The sequence below is a fragment of the Tenrec ecaudatus genome, chromosome 2 (genome assembly GCF_050624435.1).
Source record: "Tenrec ecaudatus isolate mTenEca1 chromosome 2, mTenEca1.hap1, whole genome shotgun sequence".
NCBI lineage: Eukaryota > Metazoa > Chordata > Mammalia > Afrosoricida > Tenrecidae > Tenrec > Tenrec ecaudatus.
The window spans coordinates 40,559,726-40,583,114 of record NC_134531.1 but is presented as its reverse complement, the minus strand read 5'-3'; the positions used below and the strand labels follow the sequence as shown (position 1 = coordinate 40,583,114).

At 41.1% G+C, this 23,389-nt stretch overlaps 1 protein-coding gene and 1 pseudogene across 1 annotated transcript in view; one reads left to right on the top strand and one right to left on the bottom strand.

Annotated features, from left to right (window-relative positions):
* The window catches only part of PLCXD3 (phosphatidylinositol specific phospholipase C X domain containing 3), a 235,152-nt gene that overhangs the window by 27,610 nt on the left and 184,153 nt on the right, over window positions 1-23,389 (top strand). The window lies entirely within an intron of this gene.
* On the bottom strand, window positions 20,807-21,063 carry LOC142440761 (cytochrome c oxidase subunit 7B, mitochondrial pseudogene; annotated as a pseudogene).

Below are 23,389 nucleotides of genomic sequence, written 5' to 3'. Positions count from 1 at the left end.
TATAACGAAAATTCAAATCCTCACAACTGGACCAAGAGGTATCATGATAAGTGGAGAAAAGATCGCCATGCTCAATGACTTCTTCTTGCTTGGATCCACAGTCAATTCTCATGGATGCATCAGACAAGGAATGAAAAGAGGAGTTGCATTAGGTGAGTGTGCAGTGCAAGACTCTTACAGAGTATTGAAAAGAAAGGAGGATACTTTGAGGACTAAGTTGTACCTGGCCCAAGCCATGGTATTTTCAGTTGCCTCGTATGCATGTGAAAGTTGGACATTTAATAAGGAAGACCAAAGAATTGATGCATTTGAATTACGGACTCGGCAACGAATATTAAAAGCACTGTGGACTCCTCAGAAAGCAACCAGACCTGTTTCAGAAGTTCGGGCAGAATGCTCCTTAGAGGCGAGCATGGGGAGACTTCATCTCATGTGTTTGGTAGATTATGAGGAGAGACCCATCTCAGAAAAGGACAGCATGCTTGGTTAAGTTGAGGGGAGGCAAAAAAGAGGAAGAACCTCAAGGAGATGAATCGACACAGTGGCTGCAACACTGGGCGCAGGCACAGGAACAGTGTAAAAAAAAGATGGAACCAGGCATGATTTCATTCTACTGTACAGAGGGTTGCTAGGAATGAGAACCCGCTTGATGACATCTAAGGCCAACCACAACAAGTGGAGATGAGTTCATTACTTCAAATGTTAGAGTCCTGAAAGTTGTTTTCTGAAATCCTTTTGAATTCTCCTCTTTGGTGACTCTAATTTTAAACTCCATGGATTCTAAGAAAGATGGCTGGAAAATCATTATCATTCTAGTGGGAGGAAGAAGACCTCAAAACAGCTAGCGAGACGCAGACACCATAGAAGAATTCACCCAAGCCAGAGGAATGGTGTTGGTATTTCATTGAAATGTCTAAGCTCCAGAGAAAACAGATCTTCTTAGAGGAGTTCCGTTTCCATTCTCACAGTTAAATGTGGAACATGATCACAGTGACTCAGCGACTGTCAGGTGCTGCCACAATTACTCTTAAGTCATAAACATCTAATTAAATTTGGAAAAATTCAGGTTTCTTTAGATGGTCCCAAATATTCAGATGATGATCTAACCTTTTCATCTTTTTCAGTAATGTTTCGTAGGCACCCCTACCAGAGCTTTATGCCCGGAGAAGGAAGGCAGGAGGGTGATGTGGGCTGAGGTATCCATTTCAGAAAGCAGAAGCTTCCGTAGAAGCTGTCTGTCCTTCCTTTAATCTGTTCTTCTCACGGATTCTTTTTCTTTCACAGTCTCCTCTTAGGTGTGGCTGCCAATCATTGAGGATCCTGGTCCGGCCAAGTAGAAGCAGAATCTATTACAGTCCACCCTTCGTCAACTAGATACCTGTACATATCTCTTTAAACCACATATAATCTCTAAATAGAGACAACAATAAAGTCACACTTGCACCTAACATGCTACAATTAACACACGTAGAATGGAAAACATACTAACCTCATTTATATTTTATATCTTATAAAGCAAAAATATCTGATGCATATGTATAAGGAAGAAATAAATGCTCATAACAGTTAAATCCTCTATTCTTAAACTGATCGTGTGCCTGTGGCTGGTATTTAGAACTACCTTCTACCACCACCTATCTCATTACTTTTACTCCCTTGAAGCATCTCAGTCAAGCTGACACCAACCCTAACTGTCACAGGGAGCATAGTTTCGTTCTGACACACATGGTCACAGTTTTATTCTGACACACACACAGGCTCACAAAGCATTGGAGCAACTGATGGTTTGGTGGTGAGGTTAAAAACCACTTTAAAAAAGAAGCCTGCTTTTTTGCTAGGCGTTTATAGACACTAACTCCTTGCAACAATGCTACCAGGTCATTATCATGTATTCCCACATTACAGATGTACAGAGTGTAATGTAGCTTGCCTTCGAAAAAATACACACTCAGCTCCACCAAGGTTCTACATGATGGAGCTATATCAGGAGCTGCCAAGTTTACCTTTTGCTGTTAGACTTTATAGTTGCCTCCGACCTAAGTCTAACGAACAGTCTTTATTGGTTTTTTATAGCATCCTCTTCATTGATAGTTTAGAAATATTTTCTGTGTCTTTTTTATTTACATAATTAAGTGCATATTTGGGCTTTTAAAAGACGCAACCAGTAGTCACATACTTCAATCCATCGACTTAACTTTCTCTTTAGGTTATAAATTTAGAATGGCCTAGACACTTTTGTAAAGCCTTGTTAGCAAACTACCAAACTTAACAGTAGTCAAATTCAGCAAGCATGTGATTAGAAGTTTGCCTTCTGCTGCAAAGCTTGGATTGTGTGTTTGTTCTTTGTTCTCTGCATCCGAGCACTGGCTGCAGTGTCTGCACACTATTTTCCCTCAGACACAAAGGAGCCAGTGGCATAAATGAGAAGAATGTGCAGTGCAGCTACATTGGCCTCCCAAGTACCTAAGGGGAACTTTAACCCCCAAGGTTGTCTTCCAAAGGTCATTACTATGTGATGAAGCTCTGCATGGGTCTTTGACCCTGGGAGGTAGCTTTGTGATGTTGATCGCTTTTTAATGGAGTGTTTAGAGCCTTTTCTAGAATGTTGCTTTCAGGGATTTTTTATTGGCTCAGTTTGTTTTTTTTTTGTGATACCAGAATACTACAAAGCATTAGTTCACATCTGTCTAAGTAAGCGGTTCTCAACCTGTGGGTCATAACCCCTTTGGGGGGGTCAAACGACCCTTTCACAGGGGTTGCCCGATTCATAACAGTAGCAAAATTACAGTTATGAAGTAGCAACAAAAATAATTTGATGGTTGGGGGTCACCACAACATGAAGAACTGTATTAAAGGCTCGGGGCATTAGGAAAGTTGAGAACCACTGGTCTAAGTGATTGGTTTTAGTTATGATGTTTATGGACCATCAACAAGTGTAGTACCTGAATTTTTTGGAAATTAAGTGAAAAACAATTAAATTTACTAGATTTTTGCCACTTAGAGATTACTCGTATCAAACTGAGTCAACGTTTAAGAATTATTTTCTGTTTGCCAGTCAATGTATTCGGTGGTTAATCAAATATTAACTCACATTTATATGTTGAAACCATGAGATAATTTTCTGTATTTTAGAATTTTCCCCTTTAATAGTATTGTGATTAAGTTGAACTCTGTGCATCATTTATCTGCCAGTTTGTCACACTGTGGTGTCTGTGTGCTCCGATGATTCTGGAAGCCATCCCACTGGTATTTCCAATGCCAGCAGGACCACCTCTCGGGACACATTTTAGCAGCACTTCAAGACAAAAGCAAGCTAGAAATAAGGACCCTGAGCACTGGTGATGGAGTGCGTACTGATCGGGCTGCTAGCCACAAAGTTTGCAGAGCAGTGCCATCGGTTGCTCAGCAAGAGAAAGATGAGGCTTTTGTCAGGAGTTAGAGTTTTGGAAAGGCACAGGGCAGTTCTACCCTGTCCTCTGGAGTCTTTGTGATTCAGAATCAACTTTATAGCAGTGAGTTTGGTTAGCTTTGAGGTATGCACTTCTAAAAATTTGGCATGTGAAACCTCATGATTCGCAATAAACGTTGTCTGATGTAGTGCAGGATGATGGGTCTCTCAGACTGGAAGACCCTTGAAATATGACTGGATAAAAAACTGCTTCCTCAAGGTAGACTTATGGTTAGAAAAAAATCTTCGAGACCTTTGTTTTCTAATGTGGCACGACTCAACATGAGAAGACATAGCTGCAGACATCCATCTAGCAGAATGTAGAGTTTATGAAGTAAGAATCTAGGAAAATTAGAAGTCATCAAACATGAAATGGAAGATGAGAAAATAGCTGTGTTTTGAATCAAACAATCATATGTTCATCAGAAATGACCCATTTGTTGTCAAAAGAACATTGATAGTACAGTGTTGTCAATGCTAAGATAATATGTATACCCTTATAAGAAAGACCAGTTAATACAGCCCCTATTTAAATAACTGAAGTCACTAAAAATTTTTTTTAAAAGATGAAGAAATTAAACGTTTCTAATAACTTCTACAGACTGAAATTGGTAATAAATGCAATTAAGATCCACTGATAATTACAGGCAATTGGAACGTGAAAGTCAGGAACAAAGAATGCTTAGTTGTTGGAAAATATGGTCTCATAGAAATCCTCTGGAGATCTCTTGATAGAAGTTTGACGGATCAATGACCTATTCATTAGAAATAGATGCTTTCCTACAACAGAATGACAACTACACACATTGGCCTCAACGGATAGAATAAACAGGAATGAAATAAATTAAATCTATGCAACGAGACGTTGGAGAAGTTCAACATCATCAGCCAAAACAAGACCAGGGGCAGACTGTGGTCAATTGATCCTATGTAGATTCCGGATGAAGCTGAAGAAAATGTAAACAAGTCCAAGAGAGCCCAAGTTCCACTAGGATATCCCACCTGAATTTAAAAATCATCTCAAGAATAGATTTGATGTACTGAACACTGTTTCAGGGCAGTGAATTATTCAAGGTAACTTTTCTAGACAGTCTCTGTAACTCCCACCAAATGAACTTTTTCTCAAATGAACTTTCTCTTCCTGGATAAAGAAGATGGAAAAAGACACTGATAGGATTCAGTTATGAGTGTTGTCTAACCGGATGCATTGTGATTGCATCCTGTTGGGTATAAGGTGAGCCATCAAGAAGCAGGGGATGAGGCTCTCACCACAAAGAACGAAGGCACAGGGTGGCGTGCATCCTCTGGACCCTGAACTATGGGTGCAGTGAGCCTCCGTGATCCAGAAAGACAGCTTTGACACCAGCGGAGTGACAGAGGGACAGCTATAACAGAACCAAGAGCCAAAGCTCATGGCAGAGCAGGGGAATTCCCAGGGCACGGAGACATCAAAACTGAGTGCTTTTGGATAGCAGGCTGGCTTGTGGAGTGAGTGCTTCTGGACACTTACTTCAGGGAGCTGGGGTTGCCCGAGCAGGAATCTGGAGCTGTGCGCCTTCAGGCTGAGACCACAGGGGGTGGCATGCTCTTTGGGTGTTCATGTATTACATCCTAAAACAGCTTCATGATATAGTCTGATTGAATAACTGAATCATGAGCATGTTTCACCTGCATTGTTGTTGTTGTCTTCCACAATCAAGTGCGTCATTGTGACTGGGAGTGTCCCTTGCACTGAATGGTAGAACTCGGAAGGTGGGCAGAGGACAGGGAAGTGAAAGAGTGCCGTGGGGGACAGAGCTGAGACTGCACAAAGTGCTGTGTGAGGCAGAGAGCAGTTACTGACCGAAGACAAGCGGCATACCACCAAGAATAGCCACGTGAAGAGAGCAAGAAGGTCACTTAGAAAGAAAATAAATGACCAAATCGGTGTCAGAACAGATTCAGACACTTGCTCTTGACCATAGACTAGCTGAATTGAAAGGAAGAAATGATGACGTAAAAGAGCTGAACAGATTTCAGAGAGCAGCTTGAGAAAAATTCAAGCTTCTAATTGCAATACTGAGAGATTCTATGAGCAAAATTCAATCTTGGAAGGACAGCCAGGATGGTTCTTCCCAGTGAAGATGGCGAGACCAGCTCTCACGTGCTTCGGACAGGTTCACAGGAGGGACCCATCTCTGAAGGAGGAAAGAATGCTTGGTAAAATAGAGAGTCCAGAAAAAGAGGAAGTTTCCCAATGAGATGGATTGGCACCGTAGTTGCAGCCATGGTCTCAAACGGCAAAGATTGTGCGGCTGGTGCAGAACCAGGCAGGGCTTGTTCTGTTGGAGAGAGATGCTCTGTGATTTGGAACTAACTTGACAGCAACAGGTGGAACATCCTTTTTAAGCACCGTTCTCAAACTATCCCCTGAGGCCACCTTTAGCAAATAGAAGTGCAACACAGACACTACGAGGAAAACACCTGCAGAAGAGTATCTCACTAAGAGAACTAACAACAAGCAACAGCGCACGTGGCCTACAGGTCAACCAGTGTTCTAAAGCAAAGATAGAATGTAAGGGAGCATGGAGACTAGAGTATTGGAAATAGAGTAACCAGAGCTGAATTAAAGATAACGTTGCCACACCGCAAAAAATGTAGCTGATGCCATTGAACGATTATGTGGGAGTCGTCCAATAGGGACCTTTCTTGTTGTGTAAAGATTTGCCAAATATCAAATAAAATATTTGAAATTACTATTGAAGAAATATTTGTTTGCTGACTTACAAAAATGGTTAATGTCTGGTTATAGGAGACAGTGTTGTAGAGATGATTATAGCAGATTAAAATATAACATCTGATTTGATCCCTTTGGACACATTTGAAAGTTCTAGCAGTTGAAAAAAAGAAAGAAGGGGAAGTACATCTGGAGGGAGCCTCCCGTCAGTCTCCTCCGAACACAGACCCAAGACGTGAATGGCCTCGCTGCCACACAGGTGCACTGGGAAGTAGGTTATGACACAGATAACAGGGTTAAAATCCGATACCTTATCGTTTATTCCCTTTTTCCATTTGAAAGTTGTTCTAGATTTTAATATTTTTTGTTTTCTTTTCAACTGGGAGTTTCCTCTACTTTATTTTGACATTGTTTAGTTTTTGGTCATTTTTAACTCTTTGTTTTGGATTTTTATGTTTGTGGCATATGAAACCCAGAATGGGTGGCTCTATAGAGCCGCTAAGTGGATTAATGGTTCCGCGGGGTTACGATGGGGCAATTTGAGAAGGAATAGGGAGCTTGTACGAGAAGTACAAGAACAAACAAAATGTTCCTAAAATTTCTAAGATTGTACAACTCTTCCTGGTGTGACTGAACTATTGGATTGTATGATATTTGGACTACGTTCCAATAAAATTGTTTATTTTTCAAAAATGGCTATTGTAAAAAAAAGTCCTCTTTTTCTGTTCCCTTTTTCTCTTTCTTTTTTTATCAGAGTACCAAAAGTCAATATAATTGAATGAATTTTGTGATATAAGATTATTATCTCTATTTTATTAGCATCAATCCTTACTCTTTATATCCTGGAACTATTTTGAAGATGTCGATATATGCAGGCCATTTGTGTATGTACTCATAGGTCTAAACATCTGCTTTAGTTCTTGTGCTTGACGGCTAAAGTTAAACAACAAATCTTCATTATTGTGAACGCGGTGCAGCTTTGCAGGTCACTTTCTCCTCAGAAATTTTCACACATTTTGTTTCACGTATTTGCTTGCAAACCCTGAAATGTAACATCATTTATTCAACTTCCTCACTGTTTCCTCTACCCATTCCTCCTCCTTTCATAACCCTTCTGAAATTTGTTTTTGGGTAAATGCCACAGTTTTTATCTCACATGGTTGATAAGCCTAAGGTGTATCTCCCAAGTGTTATTATTCCCCCTTATAGATCTAGAGATCGTTTGTCTGGATGTTGAGCCATGGGACTGAGTTGATTTCATTACCTACGAATGACTAAGGACCATCATCTTGGGGGTTCTACTGGTCCCACCTGACCTGTAACCCTGCTCTCTGTAAACATTTGTTTCACATTTCCTCCCACTCCTGCAAGGACATTTTAATGTGATCTTTCCAGAGCAATTCGTAGTGATACCTGGCACGATCTGGTTCTGGTCTCGTAGTCATGGATACTGATGCCAGAGCGGTCCATCGAACTAAATATTTCCAAGCATCCTCAAGTTTCCTGTTACTTCTTTTTTCCCCTGACATGGAGAAACCAAGAGTTGCACCTTAGATCATGCTTTTAAGACTCATTCACAACTCACCAAATTAGGCTATAGACAGAACATTGCCTTTATAGACTGTGTTCTGTCAGTTGGCTTTTTGTTGACTTCGTTGAACCCTGGCCTAAACCATGGTCCTGAGACCCTACTAGACTTATTCAAGAACTTGGCCAACCACATACATGGGTATATTTGCAGCAAAAGTAGCTGAAGGAGCCTGAAGGATGTCATGCTGACTGAAATAAGCCCATCACAAAAGGACACCTGTTGCAAAACATGAAGAAAAGATTGTCATACTAATAACAAACAGCCAAATAACATTCGTTAATGGTTACCAAGGGAGGGAGAGGAAAAGAGAGTAATTACTGACAAGAGGATCGGCATATGTTAACTTGGATGAAAGAGAAGATACAAGAAGAGAGACAGAAGCGCACCCCCCCCAAACAACAACAACAACAACAACAACAACAACAACACAACAGATAGAAGTTAGGGAAGTCATGTGGATGAGTGCAAGAATGAAAGGGAACAGATAAATATTGATAGTCCGCCATAACCATGATCTATATGTAACCAAACCCATGCACGTTAAATCAGTTGCCGTGCACAGTGACTGGGTCGGTATGCAGCGGAATGGATTTGTGAGGAAGAGGGGGAATACACCTATCAGCTTGGCTGAGGGTCTCTGGACGTGTGTGCTTACTTTTGATTGTTGTACTTTTGCTCTCCCTTGTTGCTGCAATTTCTTTGATCTTCTTCACGTATTCCCACTTTTATGTCCCTCTCTTCAGCAAACTCTCTCTAGTCAATTATCTCTCTCCATAATTTACTGTGTATGATTTCCTCTTAGCTGAAAAGTGATTTAGCTAAATTGATTGTAATTGCACTTAGAATAAAAGTAAATAGGCTCTGAGTGAGGCCCTGAGAGACATTAAATTAAGTAAAGGACTTCCATTTTTGGTATATACATTTTGTGACTCCTATTGTAATCCCCCAGAAGCCCCCTTTTCATTTTACATACGTTTAACTTCTTGAGGATGTTTTTAAAAATGAGTTTGTAGGGATGGTGACTTTTAGGTAAATAAAATATCATAGGCATTTGAATTTAGGTTCTTTAATTTAGATTTTAGGAGCCCCCAAGTGACTCAAGTGGTTAATCATTTAGCTACTAACTGAGAAGTTGATCATTTGAATCATCTTGGAAGAAAGGCCCCCCCCCAATAAAATTACAATAATGGAAAACCCTAGAGAAGTGCAGTTCTATTCTTATACATATGGAGTTGACATGAGTTAAAATCAACTCCATGGCAAATGGTACTGAAATCTAAGTGCTAACTGTGTGTGGTTATGGAATAAAGATTGGGTTATGTAAATAGCATTTAAACATGGAAAGTCCATGGATTATGATTTCTTATAGATGCTGTTGTATATCACACTTTTTGGTTAACTTGTGCAAGTACTGAGTAGTCTGGATCACAGCTGCAGCATTCAAAGGAAACTCTCTGGCAACTGTCAAAAAGTAAACAAAAAGCATTTTGGATGATGGATACATAGATTTAATAAAAGCTAACAATGTCTCAACAAAAATAATGTTGTCAAGTGATTTAGTAATCAATTTACTACGATTATTAACTATGAGATCTTTAACTATGATGCATACAAGTCATATTCAGGCTGCTCCCGGATGGTCCAGGCTTCATCTGCAGAACTGGAAGAGGTGTCAATGCAAGTGCAGCATTTCAGAGCAGCTGGATTAGATGAGGAAGAGTGAGGCCCCAGGATTGGAGGAAGGCTCGAACAACAGCTGCCATGACCTTGCCTGCGTGCTGAAGGTGAGGAGGGTGAAAGCACTGCTGAGGGAGATCAGGATTGCAGCCTTCAGTACAGTTACACCTCATCTGAGGAAAACCCAACTCCTCACATCTGGACCAATATTTACATACATGAATCTTCACCTAGCATGATAAATGGAGACCAAGTTGAAGTTGTCAAGGATTTCATCTTACTTGGATCCACAAGCAATGCTCATGGAAGCAGCAGTCAAAAGATCATTAGTAGAATCTGCGGCACAACCTCTTTAGAGTATTGAAGAGCAAGGATGTTACTGGAGGCCTAAGTTGGGCTGACCAGAGCCATGGCAGTTTACTTTGCATCAGGTGCATGTGGACCTGGGCCTTGAATAAGAAGGGCCGACGAAGAACAGATGCATTTGGGTTGTGGTGCTGGGGAAGAAGATTGAAAGCGCCATGGATACCAAAAGGACAAACTGATCCATGCAGGAAGAAGTAAGGCCAGAATGCTCCTTACAGGCAAGGCTGGCAAGACTTCTTCTTACATGTTTTGGACGTATTTTCTGGAGTGACGTGTCTCTGGAGAAGGACGCGTGTTTGCTTCAGTGAAGAGCTGGTGAGAAAGAGGGAGGCCCTAGACGAGATGGATGGACACAATGGCGGCAACCGTGGCTTCAGGCACAGGAACCATTGTGAGGAGCGTGCAGGTCTGTGCAGTGTTCTGTTGCGCATAGGGTCACTCTGGGGCCGCGGTTCTCAACTTGTGGGTTGTGACCCCTTTGTGGGTCGAACAACCCTTTCACAGGGCTCTCCCCATTCATAACAGTAGCAAAGTTACAGTTATGAAGGATCAACAAAAATAATTTTATGTTTGGGGCTTCACCACAACATGAGGAACTGCCCTAAAGGGTTGCGGCATTGGGAAGGCTAAGAACCACTGCTCTGGAGCATGACACCTGAAATCACCTACAGTATTCACTAATTGTCTTCCCTGACCTCCAGCTTTCTCTAGGAAAGCCAATCGCCCCAGGCAGTACCAGCACCTCCATAATGCAGCTTGGATCAGTTCATTCATCTTAGACCCTGGCTCTTTATCTTTCCTTCCATTTCCGGTCTAGCTGTAGGTTTCTTCCAGGCCGATGTCTACTAGCCTTCTCACCTGTTTGCCTTTGTCTTTCATGTCCACTTGCCTCTAATTCGTGATGACAGAGAGAAAAATAGTGTTATTCCAAATAAATAAAGAAGATGTAATTAAGTGCTTTAGCCATGCCTTCAAAGAGCAAAATTCCATTTCCTGAAAAGGAGACACTAGCATAGTTAGTTGAAGATAAATAGCAGGTAATCACGAATGAACAATTAATAGTTTGTCCATAGAATCCCCCAGTACTATAACTTGAAGCTCAAGTTTTTTCTTTTTTGTCTTAAGCTTGTGATATTCTGATAATATTCTTCCTTTTTGACCTCCGTATACTTTGTCTTCTTGAGTTGTGCTTTGAAATGTCCCGGTTAGCTCTTTATTTCAGCACTTCTTCCATTTGCCCCGGGATGTTGGAAGCCCTGGTGGCATACGGGATTCCATGGAGGGCTGCTAATTGCCAGGGAAGGGGATTCACACTCCTTTAGAGAGCTGCTGTCGCAGAACCCCTCAGGGGCAGTTTCACTCGGTTCTATAGGGTTCCAGTCATAATTGACTTGATGGCAGTAAGACTCTATGTTCAAGAGCAAGTTTCAGCATCTCTTCAGACATATACTTTGGGCCACATTTCCTCCCTTCTTTCTAGTTTCTTCTTACAGTGGTTCTCAACCTTCCTAATGTTGTGACCCTTTAATACAGTTCCTCCTGTTGTGGTGACCCAATAGGTGGGTGTATCTGCGCAGGGGCGGAGATGGATAGAAGACCAGTGTCTTGGTTCCTAAGACCATAGGAAATATGGTCATAGGTGGCCCCTGTGAAAGTGTCATTCAACTGCTGTTTCTAGAAGCATCACTGAAACCTTTTTCAGTGACCATGCTTGCATTGGCAGTACTGGTCACTGAAACCTTTTTCAGTGACCATGCTTGCATTGGCAGTACCGGTGGTATAACACTCAGCATCACAATCACACAGAAGCCACCACAGAATCATATGTCAAAAGAGACTGTGGGTTCAATTCTCCATCCACTTGGTGGTCTCACTCTAATGTTTGATACAATCTAGCACTATGCCCTGAAGCTAGGCTTCATGTTGTAATTTAAACTTTTGAACATTGTTCTTTATGCCAAAGCCAGTTAAGTTTATAAAACAGATAAAACCTCACTGTCATGTAGTCAGTCCAGACACATGGAGACCCTAAATAGTGTTTCAGAGGCTGTGAATCTTTATGGGAACAAACAGCCTCATTTCTCTCCCTCAGAGCTGCTGCTGGGTTTGAACTTCTACCTTGTGGTTAGCAGTCCAACATTTACCTGATAGCACTACCAGGGGTTGTTGGTTTAGTTACAGAATCTTAATAAGAGCAATTCACTTCTAAATATATTGGGAGGGTTTGGGGGTGGGGAGATGGCTCATGTGTGGAAAGAGTAGGCAAATGGGCTTCTTAATAAAAAAATCCAAGAGTTACACTGGCTTTTCCTTAGAGGAACTATTTTTTTAATCACTTGACATAGGGTAAGCAGATTTCTTTTTCTTTCCTTTGGTTTTGAAGCCTAGCATGGCTAGAGAGAGGGACACCAAATGCGACGGAATAATTTCTTCCTTGTCAGGAAAGACCAAGAATATAAGCAGCAGGAGAGTCCGAGGACTTTCAGAAAGGACTGTTCTCCATTCCTATTTCTATAGGACTTGAGATTTGCCTTTTCCCACAACTTCCCAAATGACTGAAGTTCTGCCTGGCATCGTAGTCTCCATGATTAGTCCTGCTATCCAGCTGGACACTGCGATGCTCTGCTTTCTCTTCCTGCCTCTTATTCAAACCTCTTCATTTCCCCTCAGGTTTGCATCAGCTCCACAATTTGTAGACTAAACCTGTTCTTCTCATTAAATACTATGGGGTCCAACTCACAGAATGCCGGGAACATCAGAACAAAACAGTGTATCTGCTCCCGTGTCGTCCTCAACATTGTTCCTAACAGCCGAGTATTGCTTATCCTGGTCACTTCCCTCCATCTCTCTAGCTCCTGTGCCTTTCACAGTCAGATCACAGCGTCTGTGCTTCATCACCGGGTACAAATATTTTCTTTTCATAATTGTTGTTGCACTTTTCTGACACTGAGTTCACATCCTTAACAGTTGAGGGTTGAGTGAAATGATCCATAGAATGCTGGAGACGATCTTGTCCTATGGCTCTTTGGTCGTCAAGGCCTTTAGGATCCATAATAAACCTTTAATTGGCTCGAACTGCCCCTGTGGGTTGCGTAGGCAACCATCTCCCTGTGAACAAACTGCCAGGTCTGGTTGCTCCAGATCCTCCCCATCCCCTGTGTCTCTTTGGCAAGACCTCGTTCTAGGCAGAAGGGAGCTCCCTACTCCTTGCTTTTGGAGTTCGTCATGCAGCTTGCTGGGGAGGAGGCACATGTGGTAATGTGTCGCTTCTCAGCCAGGTCATAAAGAGGCCTTTCGCTTTTCCTTCTGTTATTTGTATGAGAGTTATTTCATGCTATTTCCATGAGTAGCCTGTCAATCCCAAGAGCAGGGTGAGATGCACATGGAACTGAGCTAGCCAAGCCATTGGTATCTGAAATTGATCCTTTCTAGCCAGATCAAACTTGTGAATAAGAAATTAATGCTCATTGTTGGATATCAATTAGATTTTGAAATTGTAAGGTATGTAGTGTTATAAGGAATACGTGATTGATACAACACCATAGCTGTAGTGTTTTACAGATGGTAGAAGTAATAAATGTCAGTTGAATGCTTCTCTTATGTTTCACTGTAATATTGTATATGTTGTTTGTTTGTTTGCATAAAGTGCAATGATCAAGATAAAAATGTCCCCGAATGACAGGTGTAATTGATGTGAAGTCTAGTGACTGATGGCTTTCTAAGTCCTTTCTGAAAAGGAGAACAGAACAGTAGTTAACCAGTGCTGCAAGCTGTCGGGCCCTTTCTTCCTTTCCAGCAATCACGCACAACCCCACTCTTCAGTAGTACATGCCGCCACCATTCATTTGAGGACCCGCTTCTTAAACGCTTCCTCCAGAAGTATTCAAGTGACTAAATTTTCCAGCTCATTGTGTTCGGCTCTTCTGACCTAGATCATCTGACGAGGCTGCTAAGAGATGAAGGCATTTAATGAGCCTCTTTTCATTGGAGTCTTTACAAATTAGGTCAGTTGCAATCTGATCAAAGCAGAGGAGAGTTTGTATGGGATAAGTAGGAAACTGCACAGAAGTACAGAAGAGCCTCTCTTCAAAAGGACATCCAAGGCCTAGCAGCTGGTTTCCTTCCCCCCATAGAAATGCAGAGTTGAGATGTTGTGGTGGTGCGTGGGCCTAGGGCTTCAGGATCACTGAAGGGACATTCTGAGGGAAAGAGTAAAAACCCACCTGATTCCATGACGTGCCCCTCATAGAGATCCAGGCAGAAGTCTGACAACACCGAACACGGAATCTCAGAGAAGCTAAGAAATTGACTCAAGCACTTTCAGTCACTAAGTGACAAATCTGGGAATTGGACCTACATCTTCTGTTTGCAGAGTTTTGGTTCCTTTCTGTAATACCAGGCTCATTGTTTGCTCATATGTAAGTCCAGGTTGAAATTGAAGAAAATTAAAACACGTCCACTAGAGCCAAAAGATGACCTACATATATCCCACCTGAATTTTTAGAACATCTTAAGAACAGATGTGATGCACTGAGTACTAATAACAGAAGACTACTACATGGGCTCTGGGATGACATCATGAATATCATACATGAAGAACGCCAAAGGTCATTAAATATAGAAAAGAAAGAAAACATCAAAGTGGATGTCAGAAAAAACTCTGAAACTTGCTCTTAAAGGTACAGTAGCTAAGGCAAATGAAAGAAATAATGAAGTAAGAAATCTGAACAGAAACGTCCAAAGGGCAGCTAGGATACACAGAGTTATACATTATAGTGAAATGTGCAAAGACCTACAGGTGGAAAACTAAATGAAAGATCATGCTCAGCATATCTCAAATGGAAACAAATCAAGAAAATTTAAGCCTGTTGATAAGTTCAAACCTCAAGTTATAATACTGAGAGATTACATGGGCAAAATATTGAATGATGCAGGAAGCAACAGGGGAAGATGGAAATAATACACCGTCACTGTACTAAAAAGAACTCATAAACAGTCAACCATCTACAGAGGTAGCATCTGAGCAAGAACCAGTGACTGAAGGAAGAAGTCCAAGCTGCACTAAAAGAGTTAGCCAACAACAAGCTCCAGGAATTGATGGAACAGCAAATGATATGTTTCAACAACTTGATGCAGCACCGGAAGCAGTCATTTGTCGATGCCAAGAAATTGAGAAGACAGCTGTCTGGCCAACTGACCAGAAAAGTATGCATAATTGTAGCAAAGAGAGGTGACCCAATAGAATGTTCAAATTATAAACCAATATCATTGATATCAACTACATGTAAAATTTTGCTGAAGATCATGCAATTATAGTTGTAGCAATTCTTTGAAAGGCAGCTGCCAGAGGTTCAGGCCAGACTCAGAAGAGGACATGGAGCAAGGGATATGGTTAAGGGCATAGGGCAGGTTTAAATACATTCCCTGCATATTGCCTGCGACCTGTGACAGATTTTACGCAAAGGACCAGTTCACAATTCTTTGAGCATATACAAAGGCGCATTAACACGTCCACCAAGCCGTTGATAGATGGGAGAAGAGGATGTGGTTGGGAACATGACGTAACTTATAAGTTTACAGACTGATGCATTCTACAGCTTTGGTCAGGGAACTGGAGGCAAGTTCTATTTATCTTCATCAGCTCCCATCAGCATTCTACCGTGAACCATGAATTGTGGAACTTGGTGGTCTTGTCTCCTTTGCCTAAGTAGCAAACAACCCCGTCCCCTCACACACAACGATATTTAATTGTGTGGATAGCTCTAAGAAGAATGGGAATTTAAGAACACTTCATTGTGCTTATGAGGATCCTGTATATACATTGAGGCAGTTGTGAAAATAGAACAAGGGGCTACTCCATGTTTTGAACCAGGAAAGTTGTGTATCAGAGTTGCATCCTCTCACCATATTTATTCAATCTGTATGCAGAGCAAAGAATATGAGAAGCTGGATTCTATGTAGAAGAATGTGACATCAGGATTGGAGGGGGCTCATGAGCAACCTTTGATATGAAGAGAACAAAATCTTACTGACCGTGAGGACTTGAAGCACTTGCTGATGATGATCAAGGATTGCAGTCTTTAGTATGGATTATGACTCAATATAAGGAAACCAAAATTCTCATTACTGGACCAGTAGGCAATGCTATGTTAAATGGAGAAAAGATTGAAGTTATCAGATATTTTGTCTTGCTTGGACCTACAATCAATGTTTAGCATACAAGAGATCAAGGAACCCATTCCATTGACTAAATCTGCTGCACAAGACCTCTTGTGCAGAAAAGCAAGGATGTTACTGTGAGGACTGAGGTGTGCCTAAGCCAAACCAACACGTGTTTTCAGTGGCCTCATAGGCATGTGAAAGTCAGACACTGAATGAAGAAGATCAAAGAGGAATCAGTGCATTTAAACTACGGTGCTGGCCAAGAATATTGAAAGTATCACAGACTACCAAAAATACACACAAATCTATCTCGGAAGAAATACAGTCAGAATGTTCTTTAGAAGCAAGGATGGCCAAACTCTGTCTCAGTACTTCGGACGTGTTGTCAGGAAAGACCAGTTCCTGGAGAAAGACATCATGATTGGCAACACTGGCTGCAGCATGGGCATCAAGCATAAGAGCAATCGTGAGGTTGGTGTCGGACAGGGCGGTGCGTCATTCTGTTGTCCACAGGGTTGCCATAAGTCAGAACCAGCTGGATGGTACCTAACAACAATAATAACGTAAATAAAGTGTGTTTATAAATACATGATTTATAATAGTTTCCTCATTATATCCATAGATCAAAGGATTACTGGATAGAATAGAATCTACACCTGACACAAATGGTAACCACCATTCCTTGGCTTCCTACTTGGAACTGAATTATGTTTCTCTACCTAATTTAATTTTGTTTTTATGGTTAAACTTGTTGCTGGGTGCTATCTTGTCGGTTCTGACTCATAGCAACCCTATACAAGTAGAAGAGTTACATAGGTTTTTTTTTTGGACAATATTTAAAACAGCTGTCTCTGACTCATTCTCTCTTAGAGACATAGAGGGAATTCATACCACCGACCTTCCAGTTAGCAACTGAGTGCTCAACCACTGTTCTACTGGTGCTCCTTCATAGTTAAATTTCAAGGTTAATATTACTAATTCATTTTTTCAGAGATGATGAAATAGAGATATGTTAGGCAGGGCTCGCTGGAGAAACAAAACCAGGACACTTGTGATTTTACATATATATATTTGGGTAGGTTTATACAGGAAGCAGGAAGAAAACAGCTAATTAGTCCACACAGCAGTACAGAGGGCTCCGGTCAACTCACTACTGTGGAACAGTTAATATATGGGAAGTCCTTCACCTCATGTGGCCTGCTGGGTCCATAGTCAAGGAAGCAGACAGCAGAGTCCTCTCTCAGAAAAGGCAAGCAGACTCTGCCCACAAACAGCAAACAGCAGGATGGGTCACCACCAGTCAGTAGCTTGAGAGCTTAGCGAAGCAGGCTTGGATAGGATATCAAACAGAAGCAATGAAAGACAGCAGGATCCACCAGCCTCAATCTCAAGCTATGTATGCACCAGTATCATTGCGAGGCAGGTCTCCAAGGAGCCTCAAGCTCTAGCAACACAATCCATGGGTTGGCCTGGCCCACGGGTAGTGTAGTTCATAGGTTGAGGCAGCTAAAGCAGCAGCATGCTCAGATCACCAGAGGGCAATGTGGGGGGAGGGAAGGGCGGGCCTTGCAGAGCCATTTATCTCATTGCCCTCCAATCATACTGTGACCCCATTAATCCCATATGCTCCTATTGACCAAGTTGGCACAATAAACCTGACAATCAGAGTGGTCATCAATGGATAGAAGTGATTTTTTTTTTTTTGGTCTACATTCTTAGGACCAGAAATATAAAGAATGGGCTGTAGTTTTTAGGGCATGAGTGAGCTTTTTCTGGATCATGGAGCTAGAAGAATTATGTGTGGGAGCTGAGTACCAGTGGTAGGTGGTTGGTTAGACCAGGAAGGACTTGAACAAGCAGAGTCTAAAGCAGGAGAGAACATGTTCCTGTATCGGGATTTTAGGGCAACTACTCAAGTCCGTAGTAGTAGGGAAAAGTGGTAGCACATGTGGATAAGGACACAGCTGTGTGACCATTATACTTTATATCACCTAAACTTTTAACTTCATCGGGAAAATTGATGTCACAAAACATGACTATTCATTGAGGATTTTCAACCTGCTAAGAGTGTAATGACCTTTCTTGGCATGTAGGATTCTAAAATGGGCTAAGTCTGGCCCCTAGGCTGGAGTTTGCTGACCCTTGGCCTAGTGTCTGACAACACACATAGTTGTTTGCTTTTTTCCCCCAATGAGAAGTAGGAATAGCATTGTCATTGGTTATTGGCATCATCTCTTACAATATTAACAGGGAAATATGGAACATAAAAATAACTTTTTAAAACTCTCAATTTGTAGTGATGAACACGGCTTTACCTTCCTTTTGTTATGTCACACTTTTCGACCATTGCTAAATGCCTTTCTGATGAGGGTAACAGGAGACAAAATACCGTGTTCAGATAATGCTTGCCAGAGAGGGTCCACAAAACTACACACTTTATTCTCAGCAGATGAATCAGGCAGCCAGGAAGACAGGGAGAGAAAATTTCACATTCTCGTGGGTGTATTTATGTGTTATGAGTCATTACATATGCATGCATCCAACCAGAACATTTTCATTAACTCTGCCTGGAATCCCTCAAGCATTATGCGTGATTGGCCATAAAAGTGTACATGGGAGAGACCCTGCACTCATTTGTTAGGTTGCTGTACTGTGGCGGCTTGAGTCTTGTTATGGTGCTCTAAGTGAGACCCACATATTTTTAAAATCAGCAGGATCCCTCCTGGTGGAGAGGTTTCAGAGGTGTCTATAGACAAGATAGACTAGGAAAAAAGGATTTGCTAATCTATTTCCAAAAATTAGCCAACAGAGAGCAACAAAGTGTTGTCTGATATGGTGCAGGGATGCAGAACCCTGGGTTGAACGGCACTCAAAATACACAGTGGCTGCCTCGATAATGGCCTTGAACTCTGCTGAAGACGGGATTATTTTGTTCTGTTGTAGACGGGGTTGCCATTAGTGAGCGCAGACTCAATAGCAACTAACAGCAACAATAACAGAAGGAACAATGTCACCGGAAGTTTAGGAATCCTATGGGAGTGGAGGATGTTCACTCTCATGGGCATCCTGAAGATCTGTAGACTTGTCTGGAATTAGCAAATAAAAAGAGACCTCTTTGTTTCAACTGAAACAATTGATGACAATTGAAGTCATCAAAGGACAGTAATTGCCTCTCTGGTCTGATATTTGCTGATGTGCAATTGTTCTCAACTGAGGGAGCCTGAGAAGCGAATAGTTCTATCACCCGTTCTGTCATTGTTTTGCTCACAATTGGCCCCAAGAAAGGACGATAAACGTACTATCAATTTGTAAGCAGGAGCGAGACATTACTTTGTGTGTGTGTTGTAGAAATCCTGGTGGTTGTAAATTGATTCATTAAAGGCCCAGGATGTCAGAGTTCCTCCTTTATTCTGTTGATAGTCTGTTAATCCTCAATTATCCACCAATGGATTTTCCACTTTGTGGGTAATTTAGATGCAAATGTGTTAATAATATGGAAGATCTCGTCTGTCATCCGAAATAATTTTTCCTTCGGGTGCAGTTTTTTTCTAGACAACATAACGGATTTGGTAAGTATTTAAAAATAAATCTTTGCATATTGTTATCTCTATTTTTATAAGTTTCATAAAGATATTAAAGAGATCCCCCTCCCACTTATCATTGAGTTGCTTCTTACTCTAGGTGTTTCCAGATGCATCAGGGTAGAACTGTACTCCATAAGATTTTCAACGGCTGATTTTAGTTGGTGGGCAGAGCTTCCAAGGTGCCTCTGAGTGGATTTGAACCATCGACCATTGGGTTAGCAGCTGAGCACATTAACCATTTGTATCACCTAGGAATTTCAAAGGATATATATTAGAGATACTCGCTATTTCATATATTATTTTGGATTATCTATATACTTATACAGATGTTTAAGTAAATTTGAGGATTTTTAAAGAATGTGTGTTGTCTAAAAGAATAAATGCAACTATTCTGTTCTTTATACCTAGTAAAACAAATAGGTCTTTATAATGGAGTTATAACTTAGATTTGCATTAGCATCACCCAGGAGCACACTTTCTTTTGTCAATCATCCAGTGACTGACTCCCCTGCGTGCTGAGGAACGGAGACCCCGTGGAAGATCATCATCCTCTAATGATCCAGCTGTTATCTGGAAAATGGCATCATAACTTCCAAGTCCACAATGTTTCTTGAAAAGTGGAGCTTTAAGTCACTGCAATGTCATTTCTGAATTTCTTTGAAATAGAAAAAACCTTGCCTCCCTATTCGAGGGTGAAATTTCATGTCATTTTATTATAGGAGTGAGGTCTAGATTATTTGTTCTCTTTTAAAGAACCCGCTTCAATTATTCAAGGACTTCAAAAGAAATCCACTTGAGTGAAAACCCAATAATGCAGTCGTTTTCAATTCTATCGCATACAATTTAATACTTGTGTAGTTTATATGCTTCCTTTTTGGTGTTGAAATCTTTTATTGTTATAAAAAGATATGTAATACAATATTTGTCAATTCAGTGCTTTTCACATGTACAATTTAGTGCCATGTATTATATTAATCATGTTGTGTAACTGTCACTAATAATCATTCCCAAAATATCCTCACCAAACCCAGAAACTTACTAAACAATAACTTAACCTAGTCTTTTCTCTTCTGCCCCAGGTACTTACCAATAAAACTTTGGTCCGTATACCCTTGTCTACTGTGTATGGTTCTTCCTCATCTTAACTCTTTTTTTTTTTAGTTTCAAATGCATTTTATGTCTTCAATAATGCCATGTTAATGCATATGTGGTGCTTTTACTTGAATCCATTTAAAAGTTGATTTTGGAACAATTATTACACCACCAGCTGATTTAATTTCTATTCTCTCCATTCCTTTGGGGTAACTCTGCCAACAGGGGACAGGTTCCATTCGATTCCAATTTGTGTTGCTGTGTCTGTCCATACAGCAATACAGAAAGTGGCTCCACCAGCTAAAATAGCATCGCCATATTTGTCATGGAAATCAGGCGTCCGTTTCTGGTGGCTGTGCCTTGCCATGGCTTGCTGAATGCTTCGCATTTGAAGACGGCTTAGTGCGTTTTGGGCCAAAGGAAACATCGCGAAGAAGTTCACAGAACTGTGGCAACTGCAGCGGCTGGCTCTGAGAACCCGCGTCCGGTTCCCTTGCAGAGAGCCATCTTACCTCTTTTTACTGAGTTTCATAAGCCAGAAAATCTTAAGACATGAAAGGAATTGTTCCACTAGCCAGTGAGAAAAATGAATAGACCACCCAGGTCTAAGGCCATACTCTACTTACCCAATGATCTGGAAAGCAGGCAGGCCAAATTCGTTGCAGCTACTGATGCTTGCAGAGTTAATTAGCTATTCCTGAAATAGCGAAAGCATTGCAGCTTAAAAATTCAGGCATAAACTTCCTAAACAGTAAATGATCTGTAGCCTGATGGGCTAGCCTTTATGTCACAGCTCTCCTTGGTAAATCACTCAGTTTGAAGCTTTAAATGATAAATGGATTATAGTTGGCAATTTACTTTAAAAATTGTTTTAAAGTTTTTTAATGTCTGGGTTAAAAAATCATTTTATTGGAGGCACTTACAGCTCTTACAATATTCCATACATCAGTTGTATCAAGTATATCTGTACATATGTTGCCATGATCATTTTATAAACATTTACTTTCTATTTGAGCCCTTGGCATCAGCTCCTCTTTTCCCTCCATTCCCCTCTCTCCCCCTTGTGACACCTTGATACATTATAAATTATTATTGTTGTTATATCTTACACTGATTGCTGTCTCCCTTCACCCACATTTCTGTTGTTCATCCCTGGGGGCTGGGGTGCGGTTATGCATCGATCATTGTGATTGGTTCCCCCATTCCTCTTCTCCTCCCACCTTTCCCCTTCCCCTTCCTGTTATCACTACTCCCATTTCTGTTCCTGAGGAGTTTATGTGACCCGGATTCCATGTGTCGTGAGCTCTTATCTGTACCAGTGTACATGCTCTCATCTAGCCTGAGCTGAAAGGCAGGACTGGGGTCATGATAGAGGGATGTGAGGAAGCCACAAAGAACCAGAGGAATATTGTGTGTTTCATCGGTGCTATACTGTGCCCTGGTGCTATAATGTGCCCTGGTTGACTCATCCCCTCCTTGTGACCTTTCTGTGAGGTGATGCCCTATTGTCTACAGATGGGTTTTGCATCTGTGTTCTGACCTCCCTCATTCTCAAAAATATATGTGTTTTGTTTTGTTTTGGGTCTTCTGCTGCCTGTTCCCTAATTCCATGATACGTCATGATTGCACAGGATGGTATACTTCTTCCATGTGGGCTTGTTGCTGCTCTGCTAGGTGGCTGCTTGTTCAACTTCAAGCCTTTAAGATCCCTGATGCTATATCTTTTGATAGCTGGGCACTATCAGTTATCTTCACCACATTTGCTTATGCACCCATTTTGTCTTCAGTGATGGCATTAGGAAGGTGAGCATCACAGAATGCCAGGTTGTTAGAACAAAGTGTTCTTGCATTGAGGAAGAGTTTGAGAAGAGACCCAAAGTCTGTCTACCTCCTCAATGTATTGCCATATTAACATATGTACATAGGGGATGTTTTAAATTAATAAATTTACATTAGTGCATACCTATGTTTATACTTCTATTCATAGCTTTGCTTCCTAGGCCTTTCCTGTTTCCTTTTACCTTCCTCCTGCCCCACCATCACGCTTGCCCTTCATCTGCCTATGAGTAATTCCTCCCAAGTAGATTGCTATTGCTCCAACATCACTGGGATCTATGTCTTCCTCATTGTTGCTTTTAATTCCCTAGTTGTTCCCCTGTCTATTTAAGGTGCCTCTGGTGAATTCCAACCTGAAATCCAGTACCACCAAGGATTAAAATAAAAGACAAAAATTCTCACAACTGGACCAATACAAAATATCGTGATAAATGGAGAAAAGATTGACGTTATTAATTTTGCTTGGATCCAAAATCAATAGTCAAGGAAGCTGAAATCAAGAAATCAAATGATGTATTACACTAGGAATGTTTGCTGTAGAAGACGTCTTTAAAGTGTCGAAGAACAAAGATGTTATTTTGAAGACTAAGGTGTACCTGACCCAGGTCATGGTATTTTCAGTCACTTCCTATGCATATGAAAATTGGACAATGAATAAGGAAGACTAGAAGAACTGATGCATTTTAATTTTTAATTTTGTTGTTGATAAATAATATTGAAAGTTTCCTGGTCTCTTATCAGAACAAACAAATCTGTCTTGGAGGAAGCCAACCCAGCGTGCTCCTCAGAAGTGAGAATGGCACGCACTATGCTTCGGACATTATCGGAGAGATTCGTTCCCCCAAAAGGATACCATGTTTAGGAAAGTTGAAGCTCAGCAAAAGCGAGAAAGACCATCAAGGTGTTGGGTTGACATA